Source organism: Electrophorus electricus, chromosome 5, assembly GCF_013358815.1.
Source record: "Electrophorus electricus isolate fEleEle1 chromosome 5, fEleEle1.pri, whole genome shotgun sequence".
In the NCBI taxonomy this organism is placed as follows: domain Eukaryota; kingdom Metazoa; phylum Chordata; class Actinopteri; order Gymnotiformes; family Gymnotidae; genus Electrophorus; species Electrophorus electricus.
The window spans coordinates 10273100-10296132 of NC_049539.1; the positions used below are offsets into that span (position 1 = coordinate 10273100).

At 38.0% G+C, this 23033-nt stretch overlaps 2 long non-coding RNA genes across 2 annotated transcripts; one reads left to right on the forward strand and one right to left on the reverse strand.

Annotated features, from left to right (window-relative positions):
• Positions 1-98: 98 nt before the first annotated feature.
• On the reverse strand, positions 99-2908 carry LOC113573886. The gene is made up of 5 exons (XR_003410261.2): positions 2491-2908; positions 1754-1882; positions 1583-1657; positions 894-1025; positions 99-730 (listed from the first exon to the last, which is right to left on the reverse strand). It is a non-coding gene; the product is annotated as an uncharacterized LOC113573886 (long non-coding RNA).
• Positions 1890-21950, forward strand: LOC113573859. The gene is made up of 3 exons (XR_003410249.2): positions 1890-2345; positions 11200-11375; positions 21467-21950. It is a non-coding gene; the product is annotated as an uncharacterized LOC113573859 (long non-coding RNA).
• Positions 21951-23033: the final 1083 nt, after the last annotated feature.

The following is a 23033-nucleotide window of genomic DNA, read 5'->3' on the forward strand; positions in this document are numbered from 1 at the left end:
CCACTCACATTTCCCCAAATCTGATTAGCTCATTACATTTTCTATCATGAAAGCACCAAAATGGGGGAAAAAAAATCAAATTAAATTGGACCTCTGTATAAAAATATATTTATTCATGTAGAAGTAGTGATAAACATCATACACATCATAGAATATTGATTGTTTCAGCAGTTTTGTGAGTATAACCATTAATGTAGAAACTGAAAGGCTGCACTGTGTTTAAAACATGCAAATGGTTTTACAGTTAATTCAGCAAAATTACAGGCGTAAACCTGACTTGACATGCAGTACACTGTAAGAAGACGTCTGTAAGTGGACATCAGAGTTAAGTGGACATCCAAAGCTTTAAGTATACGATTACAAACATGGAATGTTGCCGAAAGCACCTGTTTATAAGTGAAACCACCAAAGTATCTTTACCAAAAGGGATTCTGGTCTATCGTGCAGAAACAGACTGTCACCCTCTTATTGACAAAAGCTGTTTAGTCTCTTTATGCACTTGTGTGCTCTTCATCTCTTAGAATTGCTGCCATTAGTGAACCATGCTGCTGCTGCTTTTGGTTTTGTTTGTTTTTGTTGTAGCTTGAATGTCTTTCATCAGGTGTCACTATGGAAACGGGCTCCACACTTATGGTGCAGAATTGTATTGTTCATAAGCTTGCTGTATTATTACAAGGGAGTGTTTCAGTTTGCAAAGCTTCCTGTGTAAAGTTTTTTTCCCCCGGCCTGCCTGTTCACCATTGATTGATGAGTGGGATAAAAAAAGAAGACATTTTTAATGTAAATGGTCTGAAAACCCATACAGGTGGAATGACAGAAAGACTGAACATCACATATAAAGATAAATTTCATATCCCTCATATAGTATTCTAGCATTATTACATGTGACTTACCTGCTGTGTAGGACATTGGCATCCAAGAGAGGCATTTATCCCATTCACTAGATTTGTCAGTTCCATTTCCAGATCTCCTGGCAAATTCTTTGTTATAAGATTACAGGACACATTGTGTATGTGATATTTTGCCTGTTGGAATATTAAAACATCAAAGGTAAATACAATTGGTAAACAAGTACAATTATTCTTATATAGTATTTGTTGGACACTTTGGGGGCATAAGAAATCTCAATTATACTCAGTTATGTTTATCTCAGTTATCTATGATTTTGTTAGCAAATGCATTTTCGGTTATGTTGAGGTAGTTGTCTGTTTGGACACTTGAGGGCAGCACAAATCTTAACCATACTGGCATTGGTCTGGAAGGAGCTTCCCTTTACTACATAGAGACGCAATAACAGCTGGTGAGGTTGTTTCTCTCGCTCGGCTGTCAGGCTGCGGCTAAAATCAGGTAAAATTAGGTAACGTTATGCATGAATTGAGAAAGCTCAGTTAAGGCCTGCCTTTTAATTTTATAGGAGGCTATTTTTAGGAATGCAATGCTAGAAATTAATGTATCACATGTTTTCTTAGTAATTGCTTGTCTTTTTTAATTATCATACTTTGTGGGAAAACCCTGTCTAGGGAAGTCGTTTTAGTGGAGGTGACTCCAGGCCACACTAAATAGGCCTTTATAATATACTTACATTGTTTGCCTTATGCGACATATTAATTTCCCTCTTCTTGCAAGTCCTCTTCAGTTGGTTCTCAATACTGGTGTTCTATGAAGTGAAAGTAAAACATTTGTAGGTCTGCTTACAAAACACGGCGTCCATGCTTAAATGTGTCATCGTGTATGATCGTTTCAAGACACTTACAATATGCCGCATCTGTTTGGCAATGACATTTTCGTAATCCCGAGAAATCTCGTTTTTTGATTTAGTACTTTCGCAGGAGAAGACAAGAGGCAGAAGAAAGAAAGCCAAAACAGAAGTTCCAAGAAGATGCTGGGAATGAGAAGGAAAATTCTACAGTATAAAATATAAAACCCACAAGCAAACGACATTCAAATACTTTTGACTCAAGCAAAGCAAACTACAAGTTGTCAAATCGAGTATGATAGCACTACTAACAACTGGAAGGACCACGACCTACTGCACCACGTGCAAACTTCAGCAGTTACGTTAATTCATTTAACACCAACATTAGTGGAGCGCATCCATGATTTTCGGGTGTCACCTTAAATAACTGCGAATGCGTTTTCCCAAAACGACACAAACCGACTTCCAAGGAACCTTCGCTTTCGAAATGAACTTCCTTTCCTGTAAATCCTCTAAGTTTCTCTTTGACCGTGATAATTGGTTAGAAACACCGGGAATTCCCCAAAGAGCCTATAAATACAACCTGCGCCCACTTTTTCTAACAGAATGAGTTCCCTTCCTGGCGTCGCTCAGCAGACCACACCAAATCGTAAGATAAAATTATTTATTTGTCTGTTTTTTTTTTATTTTAAAAATGCGCTAATATATATATGTAGGCCACTTAAATATGCCTTACAGCAAAGCCAACACTTAGGACAGACTGCGCGTCATATACCGACTACTGCTAAACTTACCATTTGTCATTTTTAATCCATGTTCACATGCCTGAATCAGTCGTTATTAAATCCTCTCAAACTGGACAAACAATCCATTCGTATAGGCTATCTTTTTCCCCTTTATTGTAGCAGCTGTTACATTGTAATCACATGGAATGTTTCTCGATTCCCTAGTTTGGAGAAGTTGATCAGGTCGGGGGCATTATGAAGCTTCCGCCACTGGATCACTGCTTTCGTTTTCTCCTTACACTGACCGACGACTCTGTCAGCGCTTCCACTTGTGCCAAGAATGTGTTTCAGTCTTTGCACTCAGACTATAGAAAACGACAGAGAACGGGCCTTCGTATATTAGCCTACGACGGAGTAATAAAACAACAGTCACAGACATTAGGTCACGGTAAACATTGCCTTTGTAATTCATAGACGAGTTGCAAAATGGCCAACTTTATGTCCTTTTAATAAGACTGGTCACTGCGGTCAGTGTAAAGAAAAGCTCTTCCTAGCTTTCGCCGGCCCTTACGCCAAACTACACGCGGTCAGTTTATTTAACACATTCAAATAAAAATAACCACGCGCCTTTTTAATAACATACGAATCTCATACTGGCTCTGTCAAAGAAGGGGAAAATGTTATAGTTGCATGCCAAACCTAGCGCCTTGGTATATGTAGCTTTCCGGCGAGTAGTTTTGGTCAGGCGTTTCGAACTGTAGCCCTAAATTCATTCAAAATGTATTTTTGCTGTGACCTAATTGGTCTTTTAAATCGTATGTAACTTAAACGTATAATCGAATGTAGTATATTTGCAATACACTATAAACCACCCCTAGTATTAGAAAACGTAGTGTATTAGAAATAGCTTGTAGGTGTACAAATAAGAGACCATACTACGTGTTGCCATGTAGGATTTAAGACAACTGTTCAGTGGTCAGGTTCAACTCAAACAACACCGCTGTGCCTGATACACTCATACAGGCTCAGCACCCATCGCCATAGCACTGTCACCGGTGTTGACACATGATATTCAGTCAGCAGCGATCCTGTAGTCTCTATGAACAGGTTATAAAGTGACAGATGTTGCTATGCAAAAGATTATCAACACAGTGTAATCATTGACATATAAACTGCATATGTATACTTTAAGTAGCCTCTGGGTTATGGTTACCATGTTTTGGTTTTCAAAAAAATGTATTTATTAGACTTACAGGACCAATAACAATTGACTTTATAAGGTGGAATTTTAGGCCTGGTTAAGGGAGTCCTACAACAGATCATGTAGACTTTGACTTAAATCATATAAATGTATACTTCATGTATCCTTCCACATGCTTCTGTGAAGCAGCTATGCATACACATGCTGAGTAGTGCATGTAAATGATCGCCCAATTGTGGTGAGCAAGATGAGAAGACCTTTAAAGAATGCTCAAGGCAATGCAAAAATAGCCGGTGTATGGCAAATAGAAAGCAAATGTCTACATGAAAAGAAACCAAATCCTGGACACTTTAGGCATATCAGAAATCTCAACTAGACACATTTTTAGGTCCCAAAAAGAGAACAAGTACAGATAAATGGACATGTACACCTATTCTGGGTATATATGCAAAGTAAGTTAAAGTAAGTTAATTTAATTTAGATAATTACAATAAATGTAAAATGTGTTTCACATTTTAAAACAAATTTACAAGGTCTTTCACACGAAAAGGCTAAAATATCAAATACAAAATAATGAAATTAAGACAAGATACAAGAACAAAAAAATTGCTTTACAGTAAAATATAAAAACAAAAGATAGAATAAAAGTCTGACTGCAATTAAATTTATTACATGTATTAATGGATTGCAATTAAATGTATTAATTTTGTATTTTAAAAATGTGAAATCAAGTTTAAACATACTACAATTGTCAATATGGTGGCTGGTCAGTGTACAATCTTGTAAGCTTGTTTTCTGCAACCAGAGAAATTTAGCAAAAAGTGGGTAGAGTAGGTTCATTTAAAATGATAAGTACTCAAAAGTAAAACTCATTTAAAGTAAAAGTAGTCATTTAACTCAAGTTGCAAGTTACTTTATTAAATCTTGTTTAAAGCCTCTGTCAACTTAGTTTTCACATGGTTAAAAAAAATCATTTTAATAGTGAAGTTATGCATTGGAATAATCATTTAACAGTAGTAAAATGCTCCAAAAACTCTAAGTTGCTGCTGCCACAGAACAGTGAGGGTGTGTCATAATGACTGACAGGGACATCTTCATAGTAACGTAAACAACCCAGGGTTAGTGGCAGTAATGACATAACAGGCATTATTAGTATGGTTTAGTCATACATTTAAAACATCTTAGTCCAGGTAATTTTATGTGACCCACTGCATTGAGATGGGAGTGGTTTCACTGGGACATTAAGCAAATATTGCTAAAGCAATGTAGAGGATGTCCATGTTTCAATATGTATCTCTCAGCAGAATATTTTTAAAATCGCAAATTTGTGCAAAATGTATTGTACTGCCCTGTACGCCATCAACCCTCTGGTTCATTTAAAAAAAACAAAAAAAAAACATTTTTATACTGTGTGCTAGCTCTCTCCTTTAAAATAGCACATGACAAGCAGAGGTACAATGTCCAGTGGTCGGAAGTAAATGATGTACCATTGATGCATGTGATGTATGAAGTGATGTATGATCTCATTTAAGATACTTTTAATTCATTTAAATAACCTTAAATAACCACATAAATAATATTTGAAGCTACTGAATATGTTTATGAAACAATGAAACAATGGATTTTTGTCCCAGTTAAAGTGGCAAGGGAAAGTAAGGTCCTATAATTTTTCTGAACTGGATAGAATTCAAAAGCCACTATGATGTGGCTCAGTAATTCACTAATAGCTAACTTGGCTAATGGCCAACTTATGGCATTTGTAATGACTAGGTGAGGTTTTTGATATCGGCTAGATATTGTGCTCTTCCCTATAGCATCACTATAATGGATCTGGTGGTCACTTTGTACTGAGCTTAACTCATGGAAATACTCAGGAGTTCATGCGCACATTTTGTGATATTTATGCTGAACTAGGATGTCTGATTAGCCAGACCATTGCTGATTAGCCAGACCTTGCTACTACAAGGTTGGACCCCTTTGCCTTCAAATCTGCCTTAATTCTTAGTGGCATGGATTCAACAAGGCACTGGAAACATTCCTCAGAGATTTTTGTCCATATTGACATGATAGCAGCACACATTTGCTGCAGATTTGTCAATTGCACATCCATGATGTGACTCTCCATCACATCCAAAAGGTCCGCTGCTGGATTGAGATCTGGTAACTGTGAAGGCTATTTGAGTACAGTGAACTCATTGTCATGTTCAAGAAACAAGTTTCAGATGATTTGAGCTTTGTGATATGGTTCTAAGTTCCACCTACTGGAGCCCCCCGGAGATTTCACATTATCTTAGCTACTGCAAAAATGTATATGTGAATTAAGATTAAAATATGTGAATTTTCTTTTAAAATGATGAATTCAAGTAAATTGACAGGAAAACCCAATGTTACTCTGGAAATTCCAGGAAGTTGCCAAGTTATGTCACTGGTGGACAACAGTGAACAACACTGTGTTCAAACACTATTATGACTGACATGGACTGCGAATCTTCTAGTGCTGGTTCTTCAGATTTCAAAGATATTTTTGAACTTGATGAAAATTATGAATCTGCAGTGACAGTGGTGGTGACTGTATATCATTACAGTGAAATTCAGCCATTTAGATTTGACTTCAGTGAATTTCTAGTACTAACTTCATACATTGAAAAAAATGAAATAATCTGAAAGTGTTAACCACTCAAGTGTTTGGAAAGATGCTGTATCATCATGGCAAATGTAGCTAGCTAGCTAAATAATGAACATTAGAAACTTTGCACTGAGCAATTAATCACAATGTCTAGCTAAACGCAAATGTTATTGTTATTGTTGTACAAGCGATCTAAGTCGAATTCACATTCATAAGATAAAGAAGATAAATCTCTGTAATACAACCATGTGGAATAATTTTAGCCTAATATTAGCTGGTGCTTAGCCTTTAAAACCATGTTCAGTTGGTATTAAGGGGCCCAAAGTGTGCCAAGAAAATATCCACCAATACCAACCTGATTCGTTCATACAAGGCAGGATGGATCCATGATTTCATGTTGTTTATGCCAGATTCTGTCCCTACCATCAGTCCCAACTTCTCAGACCAGGCACTATTCCAATTTTGTGAGCCCATGCAAACTGTATCCTCAGGTGCCTGCTCTTAGCTGACAAAAGTGGTACCCAGTGTGGTCTTTTGTTGCTGTAACTCATCTGCTTCAAGGTTCCATGTGCTGTGCATTCAGAGATGCTCTTCTACATACTTTGGTTGTAACAAGTTGTTATTTGAGTTACTGTTGGCTGTCTATCAGCTCAAAACTGTCGGGCCATTCTCCTCTGAACTCTGGTATCAACAAGGCATTTTCACCCAGAGAATGTATGCTCACTGGATATTTTCTTTTTTGGACCATTCTCTGTAAATCCTAGAGATGATTTTGCATGAAATCCCAGATGATCAGCAGTTTCTGGAATAGACCAGCCCATCTAGCACCAACAACCATGCCATGTTCAAAATCTCTTAAAATCTCTTTCTTCTTCATTCTGATGCCTGTTTGCGTTAATGTGCAGTTGAACATGTATAACTAACATTGTGGCTAGTGAGTGTATATATATTAAGTAATAGTGGGTAAATCTTGGTTTGAATAGTCAGCTAAGTAAACACGTTTCTATATCAGCTCCAGCTGTATTCCTGCTAGAAGAGGTAGGTAGCAGGGTCAGGAACTATGCAATAGCCACAATTATGCAATAGAATAGTCACAGATGAAAAATCATATAATGTTAGTGTTACATTTTACCATCTGTTCTCATAGAAAGAACATGTAATTTAGTGTTTGTTTGGTGTGTTTAGGATGCTTGTGAAGCACAAAACATTTGCAGGAGAGTTCTAAATTACAGTACATTAGTATCGGGATAGAGGGCTAAAATAGTTTCTGAACATTTTAGGAATTTACATAATTTAACAATTCAAGTATGCTGTTAGAATTTAAGCTCATATGCAGTATACAGAGTGTAGTCCAAAATATTCACTAAAGTATATTCTAGTTTTTGCCTCTAACAAAACCGCTAACTGGTACATGGTAACGCATGTTAGGGATTTACTGACATTGTATATACTGCCAAAATGTATCTTATTTACATTGCCTTTATTATTGTACATCTTATTAATGTAGTGCATTATTATATAGTTTCTTATATACTTCCCTAATGCAACCAAAAAAATTTCAAAACACACAGAAAACTTTTATGAGCCATTTTAATATTATTGGAATTTTGGTGATTCCTGATGTTTTATTTCAGTAGTTTAATTAACCAAAGGTTTGGTTTGTTTGCTTCAGCCAAGCACTTCCCTATAGTCATTACTTCAAATGTAATAAAACTCTTAATACAGACCATTGTTTAATTGTAATTTTGGGGAGGATGAGAGCTTGGGGAGTCTTTCCACCTCTTGGCCTAGACATGGCCAAGCATGTTACACTTCATATTTGCCTTTACGTCTATCAGCAGGCCTTAATACTTGTGTCCTTTATCCATCCATGGCAGCTTGGATGATGTCATGTGGAAGGGGAGAGTCACGGTTGTGCAACTGCCAACACTGAAAATGTGGGAACCTGAGGATGGCACTCAATCATAATTAAATAATAAATGATGATAAAGGGGAAAAAAAGATTAGGAGAATCCATAAATTCATTTATGCTTTACTCTACATACCAGCCACTGGATTGTCAAGAAATGTAGTTTCTGTGTAAATATATTGGTGTCTCTTTATTTTTCTGACCATGGGACATTTGTTTGATCACCCTTTATTTGAACATTATGATGAGCCAATAAAAACAAAATAAAACCATATACAACAGAGCATGTAAACAATGGAAAAACAATGGTAATGGTAGTGTGTTCTCTAAGAGAAATCCAAGGAAATGGTGTGAAGAGAGAGTATGTAGGTTAATTAAACCTATCCATCATGGTTTGACTGCTTTTTCTGCAAAAGCAGGCCAGTCTGGCAGGGAACCATTATTTCTGTGGGATTTTAGAGCAATTGAGACACAGGATCTCTTGAGAATGAGTCACCAAACATGACTAAACCTGTTTTGAAGTTTGATTCCGTGACTAAATATTTTTCCCCATAATGGCATTTTCTTTCTTTATTATATTATGCACTTGGAACACGCAGTTTTGCTGAGAGATCACATGTGAAATAAGGAGTGTAAGAAGGGTGAATAATGAATAGAACAGATTCTTCATTGTCACTGTTCTCAGGTACAATTAATTTTTTTAGGTGGGTTTTTTTTTAATTAATTAGTTTCAGTGTATTAGTGAATTGATACTCTGGTACTAATTTTGTACACCCACCAGCCATTTTGTTAAAAACACCTACTCTGCCGCTACACTACATGCTTTATAGGTGTACAATTACAGACCCCATGGGTTGCCATGCAGGGTTACATATTGGTTTGAGGACCAATATCAACACAACAGTGACAGGTACTGATATGTTGGTGGGTGTTGTGCTGAGTGTAGCAGTGTAGCTGGAGTTTTTACACGTTATTTTTTCGGCGCCAAAATATCCAACCACAAGTACAGTAAAAAGTCTGTGTGCCCTCAGGTTATATCTAATAAAATAAATGTTTCATAAAGGATGTACTGAGTGTATATCATTGGGTCACACTTCATGTTACTACAAAATGTACACTCAATGTATAACTAATAGGCCCCTGAAATGACTAGCTTTTTCTTCACACTGAGAATGTAGCCAACTCGTCTTTTGTAAATTTACACATTTGCAAGTATATGTTCACTGGGATTTAAAAACCAGTGAAATGCAGTAAACCTCAGTTCTCTTCCAATCAGTGTGAAATAAGATGTGCTGTTCCAAATCAGTTGCAGCTTTGTGAGAGGTCTATCATTTCCTGGTGGTCTTCTTGTTTGTTGATTTATCACATTAACTGTGTTGAAACTCCAGCTTCTAAGCCCCATACTTGAGGGAGCTGACAAATCTTAAAGTTACAAAAAAACAAAACAAACAAAAAAACTAAAATTGTAAAATATTTATTGCCATCATCCAGCTACCCTCTTGCTTCCAAATGACCGCATCATTCTGTATGATATAGTTTTGAACAGTTTTATGACTATAGATACAGATATGTGACCTCCAAGGGTGGACATTGTTGCCTCATCAATAAGGGCAGAGGGTTTTTTTTTGTTGTTGTTAGTTTGTTTTTTACAGGACCTCTTTGAGCAGCACAAGGGTTTCTGTACTCTGAAAGGAATAATTGGTCAGATCAGATTTCTTACAGCTTGCTGGGTAGCACTTCCCATGTTTTTTCCAAAGCAAATGACTTCACTGTAAAAAATGTAAGGTACTCCAACTTGAAATAATTAAGTAACTGCTTTCATTGCCTTTTTAAAGGTAGTACAACTTTGCATTCGATTTGTTCCCCAGAATTGCACATTTAAGTCTTAAAATTTCTGTCACCTCAACTTGAATTTTATTTTAGACCAGTAATCATCATAATTTAAGTTGGCAGAACTTGATACCTTAAGTAAAGATAACTCTAAATGTAATGTTATTCATGCCAAATAAAAACTGCTATGAAATTTGTTACTTTAAACATTTTAGTTAGACTAACAACTCAGGTGTTTGTTGTACAAGGCAACAGCAATACACTAGTAAACTGAACTATGTACATTTAAAGTTGAAAAAGTTTAAAGCTGAAATAAAAACATCCGTATATTTAAACAATGAATAACAGTACAAAGTCTGCACCATTACAAAACAAATTACTAAATATACAGATTTCACACAAAACTGCTACACTAAAAATAGCCCAACTAGTCTCCTCTACAAACACATACGGTATGGACTCAAAAGTTCATTACAACTCAAATGTTGGACAGAAATTTTTTTTGTAAGTGTTCCCGTAAAATTCAAGTGTAACGTCAATTACACAGTTTAACAAAAGGCAATCAATCAAATCAATCCATCAATAACTAAATAGAAGACTTGCACAAATGTAGCTCCCTAATTAGCCAATATTAGCTAAATGGCTAGCATACAGTATAATGTAAAATAGAAGTAACGTGACAGTCTAGCTAGCTAACGTTAGCTAATATTAGCTAAATGGCTAGCATACAGTATAATGTAAAATAGAAGTAACGTGACAGTCTAGCTAGCTAACGTTAGCTAATATTAGCTAAATGGTGTGTTAGCAAAAGGCAAGCCATAAAATCAACAGTGACATTTGCAGAGGTAACTTTAGTTCACACCCCTTAGTTAAAGGCGCTGAGGCGATCGACAGCTAATACTGACGAGCAAACGTGAACAGAGGCAGCTCACTAGACATCAGCTATATTCATCTTCACTTGATATCTTTTTTTTACCTTTCACCGTGTTGATTGTTAGATTTGATATTTTTTAAGTAAAGCAGTCTCACTGGTTGAAGTTCTTTTCAGTTTGCTACAGTAGATAGATAACCAAGTAGCTAGCTGCTAGCCTTAGCTAGAAATTACGATTTTCGCTCTAGAATGTGGTTGACAGAAAGGAAGGCACATGCCTCCTACTGGATGAATATCTATAACTAGCTAATGTATAATAACATCTTTTGTTGTGTTTGCAGAGAGAGGGGGCGTGCACCAACAATGTAGCTTCAGGTTGTGCATTGCCTACTGCGCATGCGCTGGCTCCAATGGCAGCTCCCATATCGGCCTTCAAAAATTCAAAGTGGGAGTTAACAGTGATGTACCCTCCATTGTATATAGTCTATGTGCTAAACCAACACATAGAACTTGAAAGGTGACTGAGCAGTTATGCTTTTTTTCTGAGAGTATCATTTTAAAATTTTTATAGTTAATGATGCATAAGAGTGCCAAGAGTGTTTACAGTGTTTTGTTTTGTTTTTTTCACCCAAGCTCATGAGGTGAACCCATTCCCAGTGACCTACACTGCATTCGATTCATACTTCTTATCTTCATATTTTATTACTGCAGACATTTTTTTTTAGCTGTAATGTGTGAGCCACTATACACACTTGAGAGCTTTTACTGCCTTGATAATATTTCCATTGTTATTTGATGTATGATCTGGCCTATGGCAGGCACAGCACTCCCAGTACCACCATGGGACAATAGGGGGCATTACCTCCTCAATGGTACGGTCCTGCACTCTCAAATTTGAAGCTATATATTTTGGGGTCTTTTTTTTTTTTTTTTTTTTTTTTTTACTTGAATCATTTACAATATTTTATAAAACTACCATATTTAAATCTGTGTGATTTAAGTCTGCATGACCCTAGCTTTAAATGTTAATCAGTAGTTTTAAACAGCTGGTAACAGGTAGGCAGTTTTTATGTCAGTCAAATTGGCTCTTGATTTTAAAGTAGCCTACTGGTCAACAAACCTTTCTGATGAGTGGAACTACTTTGAATTGGTTGCGCACAAAGCTTGCTGAAGGCGTTGGCTAGTTACTTACCTAACAGTGAAAAGATATGGACATCTGCAAATAACTTCTTAACAACAACACAGCACATTTCCCTTTCAGTTTTCCTTTTATTTTACTTCTGTCATAATACAAGCTGACTTCTGGTATTAATGACTGCATTTTAAATCCATCTTGTAGCACCAATCAGAGTGCATATTTTTACTTTTCAGGAAGTAGTTTCAAGTAATCATTGCAGCAGAGCTTGCATTTTCAGTTTACGGTTGCAAGAAAGCCTAGATACGGGCTCCCACTCACCTTGAGTAGTACTCCTTTTCACTGTAAGATTTCCCTAGAACTTTTACGGCATTTAGCAGACGCTCTTATTCAGTTACAAAAGTGCTTTGATATTTATTCATAGGAATGTATCCTAGTACAGTACAGTGGGTTAGAGTTCAAGATACCATTGAACTAAAAAAATGTTTAATTTTGGTTCTGTACACTCTTGTTCAGACCCTCAGGCCTCCCTCTCTGTCAATCCTTATAAGTACTTATATAACCCCTCTGTCAATCCTTATAACTACTTATATAACCTCTCTGCCATCTTTATAACTACTTATATAACCTCTGTCAATCCTTATAACTACTTATATAACCTCTCTGTCAATCCTTATAACTACTTATATAACCTCTCTGTCAATCCTTATAAGTACTTATATAACCTCTCTGTCAATCCTTATAACTACTTATATAACCTCTCTGCCATCTTTATAACTACTTATATAACCTCTCTGTCAATCCTTATAACTACTTATATAACCTCTCTGTCAATCCTTATAAGTACTTATATAACCTCTCTGCCATCTTTATAACTACTTATATAACCTCTGTCAATCCTTATAAGTACTTATATAACCTCTCTGTCAATCCTTATAACTACTTATATAACCTCTGTCAATCCTTATAAGTACTTATATAACCTCTCTGTCAATCCTTATAACTACTTATATAACCTCTCTGTCAATCCTTATAACTACTTATATAACCTCTCTGTCAATCCTTATTACTACTTATATAACCTCTCTGTCAATCCTTATTACTACTTATATAACCTCTCTGTCAATCCTTATAAGTACTTATATAACCTCTCTGTCAATCCTTATATACTTCACTTATAATAACCAGTAGCAGTTGTCTGATCTCCAACAGCTCCCCTAATTACCCTTCTCAATTTCTTACACATGTAATCCCTGCTTTCCCTTCCCTCATCCTCCTCACACACATCAATCCTACAAATGCTTTCCCTTCTCTATAACTAAAGTAGACCTTCCCTGACTACAATGCCCTGCAGGCACCACACATCAACTTGACGTCCGAAAGACAGTGGACTCTAATGTTGGACAGATGCTGAATTTCAGTTGGAGATCAAAGTCGGATATCTGTCAAAAAACAATGGGTTGACGTCAAGCTCCAGCCTCAGATAGATGTTGAATTTTGATTGTAAACATTGGGTTGGCGTTGGACAGATGTTAAATTTTGGTTGGAAATCAAAGTCACACTTCCACCAAAAATCTAATGTTGAGTTGACTTTTTGGCTTCATTTCTTAGTAAAATCTTAGTGAAACTGGACTCTCCAAATGTTTGGTGGTTTTACTGGATAAATGACAAATGTGCAATGGATTATCAAAAATATATATATTTAATTTTTATATTTTTACCTGCTTACTGTGCTTTTTAAAAAAGTCAATTCACAAAACATAGATGAATTCACAAAGTTTTGAAAAGGAATGAAAAATCCAATTTTACCAGCTTAAGTTTTATTAAAGTTTAATTTGAAACTGTAAATCTATGGGTGTGTGTGAGTATGTGACATTTCGAGGACAAGCAGGATGTGAGGACGAGGCACGATGAAACAAGGTTTTATTTCTGCAAACCTGCAACACACACGACAACCTCAAGATGCTATGCACAATCCAAACACCAACACATACTATAACACAGGAGACATGTATACACTCAAGACGATTACACAACACAGAACAGGTGGACGACACGAGAGGGCGTGGCAACAGACGAACACACACGAAGACGTTTGAGGAGGGGGCAGGGCCGTAATGTGACAGAACCCCTCCTCAAGGGCGCAACTCCCGACGCGCCAGCCTAACGGGCTGCGGACCCGAGAACACCAAACAGTGAGGCCAGAAGACTGGGCCGGCGCAAGCAGGAGCACGGGGGGAAACACCAGAACTAAGATGACGACAGTTACAGGAACACACTAACTGGGACAGACATAGACGGGAACAAAGTGACAGGCACATTTACAGTAACAGGCAGTACATAAATTAAACAGTCCGGGGAAGAGTGGGGGAACTCCAGCTGTCGGCTGGGTCGGATGCCAACCAGCCTGGGGAGGAGTGTTCATCACTGGCTCAGTTGGCGGTGGTTGTCCTGACCCTGGTACATGCACATGGGGGAGCGTCTCGACTGTGTTCCCCATTTGTGAGGCAGTCCCCGGTGCCGCTGTCCTCTTCTCGGCTTAGGACTCGGCGCCTGTGCTCTATCGGTCACCAGAGTCTGTTTGCCTGCTCCAGAGCTCCTGGCCCTGGGCAGAGCCTTAGGTGGAGCATTGGGTGAGGAGGGCTCGTCGTCCTCAGAGCTCGTGAAGTCATCCAAAGAGGGCGGTTCCTCCCTAGGTACCCCCTCCACCTCCATGTCCTCCTCGCGATCGGACCCCCTGTCCGACTCCAAAGTGACATCACTGCACCCCCTTCTCTCTCCATACTCCGCGTAGCCCTCCACAAAGTCCATATAGGACCCAGCGGATTCCGCCTCTGAATACCGGTCCCCATGAGCCAGCTGGTCTTCATAGGACCCAGCGGTTTCCTCCTCCTAATAGAGTTCATGAGCTAGCTGGTCTCCCTAGAATGCAGCGGGTCCCTCCCCTGCTGCAGGACCATGGAGCGAGGCCAGGATGAGCGACAGTCTCTCCTGGGGGTCACAGCACTCCCCATCGTCCGACTCCAAGGACTGGAAATCACTATACCAGTCCCGGTAGTCCCATGTAGTATCGTGTGATACCGGCGTGGAAGCAGGGGTATCACACTCACCTGGGCCATGCTCCCCTATTGCGGGCGTCCAGAGGGCAACCCTGAAAATGGGGGACTTCCCTGCACGAGTTGTGGAAGCGCGTTTGCTTCCCTTCTTCCCTTTCCTTTTCCCTTCCCGGGCATCCTTCTGCGGTTGGTGTTTCTGTGACGTTTCGAGGACAAGCAGGATGTGTGGACGAGGCACGATGAAACAGAGTTTTATTTCTGCTAACTTGCAACATACACAACAACCTCAAGATGCTATGCACAACCCAAACAGCAACACGTACTATAACACAGGAGACATGTATACACTCAAGACGATTACACAACACAGAACAGGTGGATTACACGAGAGGGCGTGGCAACAGACGAACACACACGAAGACGTTTGAGGAGGGGGCAGGGCCGTAATGTGACAGAGGGAGTGTGTGTGTGTGTGTGTGTGTGTGTGTGTGTGTGTGTGTGTGTGTGTGTGTGTCTCACACACACACACACACACACACACACACACATATATATATATAAAATTAGATTTCAACTTTGTATGCTGTTCACAAACAGCAAGCAGCAGGCTACAGAAATGCGTGAATTCCAGCAGCTCTCAGTTTTAAAGATGTCAAAGAATGTAAAAGACATCTATTCAGCAGTGCTCTGGAAATCTGACATTTCTTGCAAGTAGTAGCCAGGTTGTTAACAGGTGGCCTCTGTGCTACATGGCTTTTTGCCTGTAACAACAGTAAAGAAATGGAGCTTTATGAAGGGAGGCTTTATTTACTTTAATTAGTAGTAGCTATCATTTTCTCAAACACCATTTCAAACCATTAAAATCAAAAATATCCATAATAAGTTAGATAAAAGATAATGTTCTAATTTGGGTAATATTTGGCTGTTTTATGGATAAAACATTACTGACAAAAACAGCCATCAATCCTGTTATCTATTAACTAGCTAACACCTGATAAAGCTAGCTCGCTATGTCCCACAGAACAGTTAAAATGAACAATGTTTTCATGGCCAAAATTAATGTATATATTTTTCTTACCTTTGCTCACGGTCGCCATCCATGGCAGTCCAGATTTAGAGAAGACAAAAAGTATAGACAATGTACTGGTGACAGTTGTCAGACAGGCACCTTACCTTCTGCTGCATGGCATCAGAGTGGAGAAATAACCCGAGTTGCCTGGTAACAAATGACATTCACATCTTGTTTCAAATTTGATTGTTAGATCTGCAACATCCACGTCATTTCAAAACCTACAACTTTGTGAACATTTTTGTGTTAGCTTTTTGCTCTACAAAACAGAAAAGGCCATCCCTCTCAATTAGATTTTGGTTACCTCGCAAGTAAATATCAGTATTTACTGTCAATTTGACATTGGCATGCGATGTTTTTAAGACAATGGATTTTGGTTACATGACACCATAATTAAAAACTAACAAATAATCGATGTCTAATGATGTTAGAATGCCATATTGTGTGAACATTAAGAATATGACACTGACCAAGCATTGGGTTTTGGTCACCATACCCTCATGACTAAATGTCGGTATTTAACGTTATTAATAATGTTGACATGCGACGTTCGGAAGACATTCGATTTTCAAAAGACAAGGGGCGTTTTTATTGTCATATTCTCAAGCTATATAAAGATATAGAGTGGAATGAGATAATGTTCCTCCAGCACCATGGTGCAACACAAAATAACATAAATGTATACAATAAATATGAAATACGGAACCATTTTTGTTAAATATTTTTTGCTGGTCTCAGAGTTGAGCAGTCTGAGGGCATGGGGGAAGAAGCTGTTACACAGTCTGTAAGGTTGTTGCACAGTTTGAAACGCTGTAAGGTCCCAAATGCTTTGGCACCTCTTCCCAGACAGCAGGAGAAAGAAGAGTTTGTGTGAGGTGTGTATGTGGGATCATCCACAACGCTGTTAACTTTGCGAAAGCATCGGGTCTTGTAAATATCTATGATGGGAGGGGAGAGAAACCCCGGTAATCTCCTTGGCTGTCCTCACTGTTCTCTGCAGCATCTTGAGTTGGGCGATTCCCAAACCAGGCCATGAAGCAGCTGCTCAGGGCACTCTGTATCATCTCTCTGTAGAACATGGTGAGGATGGTGGTAGGATGGTGGTAGGCTGCACCTACTCTCTGTATGAGGACTCGTCATCCCTGCTGATGAGACCCACCATGGTTGTGTCATTGGCAAACTTGATGATGTGGTTCAAGCTGTGTACTGCTGTGCAGTTGTGGATCAGTAAAGTAAACAACAGTGGACTACAGTGGAATGTTGTTTTTAACATGACTCCACACCTTAATTTGCTGGTTTTTAATCATTGTAACTCTCATGGGGTGGTGTTAGAGGGAACATTGCAATTCTGTCTGTCTGACAAATAATGAACATGATCCTAGATTCCTGTTTAATTTGTGTGCAAAATTAATTAAATTAACACTGATCAGATATTTGCTGTATTTTATATTGGGATTGCATTTACTATGGATTTGGTTAATTTATGGTGCTGTACTCTCTTGTTCAGACCATAGTAAAAAAATACACTAACCAAATCCATAGTATATGCGATCCCAATAAAAGAATGTAGCAAATATCTGAGCAATCAAGCAGTCAAAATTGTCACTACTAAGAAGCAACAACAACATTCAGGTTATCTAGACATTAACATGTTTATTTTATTTTTATTGCTCAACCAAAGATATATTTAATATGATAACAAGAAGTGGTTGGAAGTGTTTAATGTATTCTGATGTATTCTGATTGACTTGAAAATGCGCTGCATGATTCCATGCAAATGGCCCGTATAGCCTTAAGTGGAGCAGTGGGATCTTTGGAAGCAGGTTTTAACAAGCTAAAGTAGAAATACAAATGATGGGAACTTGTGTATAACTTACTAATAATTATAACTTATTAACTGTAAAATTATGTTACATATCACTGCACCCCTGGCACCAGCTCCAGATTCACAGGTTTACATTTTCAAGCTTTTTGTTTCTGGGTTGTTTAAATACTTAAATAATTTTAGCTTTTGTCTTGTGAGTAGAGTGAGATGTAATGAGACAGAGAAATGGATTGTCAACTGGTTACATTGCAATTGCCTATTATGCTCTGGATTCCAGCATTTTGTGGTTTCCTACATTTTGTTTTCGAAGTTTGAATGAGAAAGCAGGCAAAGTGATGTGAAGTGTTTGTAGCAGAAAAGATTAGGTTTACATAACTGTTAGTTAGACATAACTGGGTATCCTGTGAGGTTATCTTAGCTAGACAGAATAGAATGGAATGGAATGGAATCATTTTGTTTTTACATATTCCAAAGAAAAGTCATGAATATGGTTTCTTTGAAGACCCATCCCACAAATACACAAAGTAAATGAAAATATTTTTGAAACGCTGTGCAAAAAAAACCAAACACTTCAGAATGCAACATCATACTGTTGCAACACAACAGAAGAGAGCCACAACTTAAGGGATGTGTTTCTGGAGGGCATAGAGAGGGGAGGGAGGCACTCCTATGAGTGACTGGATTTGCAGTGTCTCTGGTGTTGCATGTGTTTTGTGAAGTTGCACCACACTTCTGAAATATATGTCATTTTGAATACAATGTTTTCTAAATTTGTATAGCCTTCTTTAATTGGCATCTAGTTTCTATACTGTAGTGCATGCGTTGTCATTTTAATGAGTAAGCTTTGTGTATTTGCCATGTATTTTTTTGACTTGCATCACCATGAGACTTCTCAAACACCATAAATGAATACCTCCGACCCTCACCCAGAATTTTATGTGATTATTATCTTTGTATCCCTTTGATGCCCTTAAGTGTGTCTTTGACAAATGCAATATGGAGTTATTAAGTAGTGATACAGGGAAATCAGAATCAGAATTTTTTCTTTTTGGTGCAGTTTCACTCATAGGACAGGACAGTGCATTACAAAATAACACAACATCAGTGCAGTACAGCATAGTGCATGAGGTTTTCATGACAATAAAGAGTCATTGTGCAGTTAAAGTAGGAGTTAGTGCAATTCCACATGAATTGTACCAGTGTCTGTGTGAAGTGACTTGTGCTGCACATAATAGACGAGGAACTTTGTTCAGTAGTATTATGGCCTGGAGGGAGAAGCTTTGCATATGTCACCTGGTATGGAATATCTGGGTTTCTGTTGTGACGAGAAAAGAAAAGGAAAGTGACCAGGATGTGTGGGGTCAGCTGCTCTCTTTTTATATCCTAGATGGCTGCAGGGCGGTGAAGGTGAGGTGGTTATTCACCCTGGATGACTGCAAGACAGTGAGAGTGGGAAGCTGACAACCTATCGTTGTTTCTGCATTTTCATGATGTGCTGTAATAGTAGGCGTGTGAAATGGCAGAGCTGTAGCAGATGGAAATGCAGGATATGACCACTGATTCCATGTAGCTCTGTAGAAGAGGACCAGTAGCTTCTGTGACTGCTTACATTTGCAAAACATCCATTTGTTCTTATAGTACTGTTCTTTAGGCCAAAAGTAGTATTCTGAGGTTAAAGTCCAAACTACAGTATATATGTTTGCCAAAGTTGTTATATCCTTTTTTTTTTTCTTTTTTTTTTTACCAATAATACCTGGCATCCATAACCTATAGATGTTGAATTTTCATTTTACATAATATTCTGTATAAAATGAAACACAACTGCAAAAAAAATCATAATTCAGCCATACATTAACAAAAAGCAGTACAGCATGTAATAGCACATACATTGCATAAACAATGACCAACAATTAGGTAGAGAACAGAGGAACTTAAATACACTTGCTAATTGGGAAGAGACTGATGGCCAGGCCATCTGAAACAAGTAACAAGCTAACCAAGGGGCATGGCTACATGTGGGGTGGGGTGGGGTTGGGGGAGGTAAACACATGCAGATGGACATAACGAGGGAGACGGGGGGGGCTTTTTCTAAAGTATTTAGGCTGGTAGCAAGATTACCATGAATATCAGGACTGTCACAACCTGGCCGGTATCTAGCCACCAACTGACACATGCCAATCACATCATTCAATCACACGTGTATTATGTCATCTCCTACACCTGTGCATTGTTTGTTTTCCTGCTTATTTCATCCCCACAGACACCCAAATTCAACATGTCTCATTGTTTATTAGAGAGTGAGAGGCCTGGAGCCTGAGCAAGCCTTGTCTTTGTGTCTCTTTTTTTCTTCTCTTTTCTGCCTTATGGATTTGGAATGAGCATTTTTATTCCCGTATCCGCATCTCTCTCCTTTCACGGGGAATACTTAATTAAGATAACAAACAATCAATATGTCAGCAAGAAAATGAATAATAAACATTCCACAACTGCTGCACACTCTGTTTAACGTCTCAAAGGTGGTTTACACTGACATCAATCTGTCAACTTGGCTCCAACTGGAAACTTTTAGGTAGCTCACTGATCACATTCTTTTTATATTTTTATTCTTTTGAATTGCTTAGCACCAATTATTGTGAATTATAGCGAAATTAGTTTGGTGCAAAATGTGTGGGTTTTTTTAAATTGTATTTAGAAAAAAGACAACTGGAAATAAGGTTTGCTTTTCATGTTGGGAATAAAAGTTCTCAGTGGCTTAGTGCCAGGAATTTGAAGTCCTTGGGCATACTGACTATAGCATAGCACATTTAAAAATGATTTCTCCTTTTTTTCTTTCTATGCTATTTAACCCTCCAGATATGAACATGTGCTGACTGTGGCCATATCTGTGCTTCTGGCCAGTCTGCAGACTGTGAAATACTATACAACCTCGGAAACCATGTGGGAAAACACTGGGAAAATTCCTCCTTTTACATTTAACATAATACAAAATTATGCAATTGTTTTTTTTTCCTTCAACTGCTTGGCATTTAATTTGCTGCAGTCAGTTCATGGGTAATTACAGCAAAACACAGTAATCATGCATTTATTTTGGATCCCAGATGAATTCCTGTCATTAGTTTGTTGAAGCATCTTATTTTAACAGTTTTATTTATTTAAGTGTGTGCATGGAAATGTTTTATGGCACAACTTAATAGTGTCCTTTTTTGCATAGATTTTTTTATCTTGAATCCTTTGTATCATTGTACTTGCTCTGTCCCTTAGTTAGAAGGACACACATTAGGAATTGGCTTAAGTGACATATCGGATTACCGTGTGACATATTACCATGAATTTATGTTTGTGCTTTTGGCATGTGAACTACTGGTGTTTGCTGGTGTTTACTTGTTTTTATCCATTTATCCTTATAGTATATGATAATTTATTTATTATAAACATAGAATTTAATGATATTGTTCACATAAATATTTTTCATTATATTGTATACTGTTCATATAATTAATTTCTATTATACATTTTACCCCAGGTCCTATTAATCATTTATGAGCTTGGGCAAGGTACAGGGGCACGACGCTGAGTCAGCCATCATGGCGAAGGTCTGCAGCCGGCTGTGCATCTGGATCATTAGGACCACTCCGCTCCATCCGCAGAGCAGTGGCCTCGTGGAATGTTTCAATGATGCCACCAACCACCACTGTGCTGCTCCACCATGCAGGTGTCAGGTGGGACCAAGGACTCCCAGAATCTGTGAGCCTCTCTGCAACTCTGTTTAATGTAGTTTAAAGATTAATCTTTAAATAGTTGATTTGTGTTTGTTTGGTTCTGTTTGACTTTGTCTCTCTTTTTGTTAAGAATTAGTGTGTTAGAATTGTCACTATCGTCATGCAGTGTTTAGTTGTTAATACGCGCCCCCCCCACCCCCAACCATTAATAAGCCCTCATCCACATTTGGTTCCGGTTCCCGTTTTTGTTTTGTTGTCTATGTGTGAAACACTTGAAACACTTGAATAAAGAGTTTTGATTTGAAGCAGAAATGGTATTCTTTTGTTCTCCTGCACCAATGCCAAAATGTGCTTCCTTGCTTGTTCTCAAGAACAAGATACACTTCTGCTAGAAATCGCGAGCACTGCCTTCATATCCTGCTGATCCTGAACAGCAAGAAGCCTTTTAATGACATTCTGAATCACTGCCAAAGTTCGCTGGATTGAATTCCAGCAGCCACGCACTCGTGTACCAGTAAACGCAGAAACTACAGGCTTTGCATGTAATTCTGTCGACCATAGCAATGAAAGAATGCTTTCCTATGCATACAAGAAGAACTAAAGACAAACCGAAATGAGGAGTGTTCCCTTAAAAATGTGACATACATTTTTGTCCATGTGGGCATAATGGATTACACCTACAATACTCATCAAATACCCATCAAATCCTGGTCATTACTACTCCATCTTGTGGTGGTTTGTCAATGAACAGGCTTCCATACCCTGCTGGCGTGTTGATATGTCTTTTCATTTTTTTAATGTCATATGTTTAAAAAGGTTCCATATTATTGCAGCAAAATTATTCTAAATATTTTTGCACTTCCTGTGACCAGGTTAAATATCAACAACCAGTCAAAGCTTAAAACGTGTCTTTCTTGTTATTTACATTTTTCGACATACAGAAATGCTCTGTGGATAAAATGTGACAGAGCCAGCCCTACAACAACAAGTGCATACGTCACCCGTTTGCATTTGTACTCAGTTATTGCTTATTTGACTGTTGCTTGTATAACAAAGACTTCTGTCCTAATCATTACTTCCTGGTTGCATTCTTGGCATGTTTTTAAATTTGAACACTGCAAGCTTTTGGCTCAGGGCTTTCAATATTCACAATATTTTAACATTTTTGATTCATTGTGTTGTTTGAACACAGTTTGAAGTGTTGTTATAATTTGTAATTATTACATGTAACTAAATTCCTCAGAATTAATACCCCTGGTATAGCACAAGAATTTTGACTGGCCTGTAAAACTAACATGTTTGTTTTCTCAGTATAAAGTGTTTTCACTGGAATTATGTGCAGTTTATACAAACCTCTAATGTGGCAGAAGT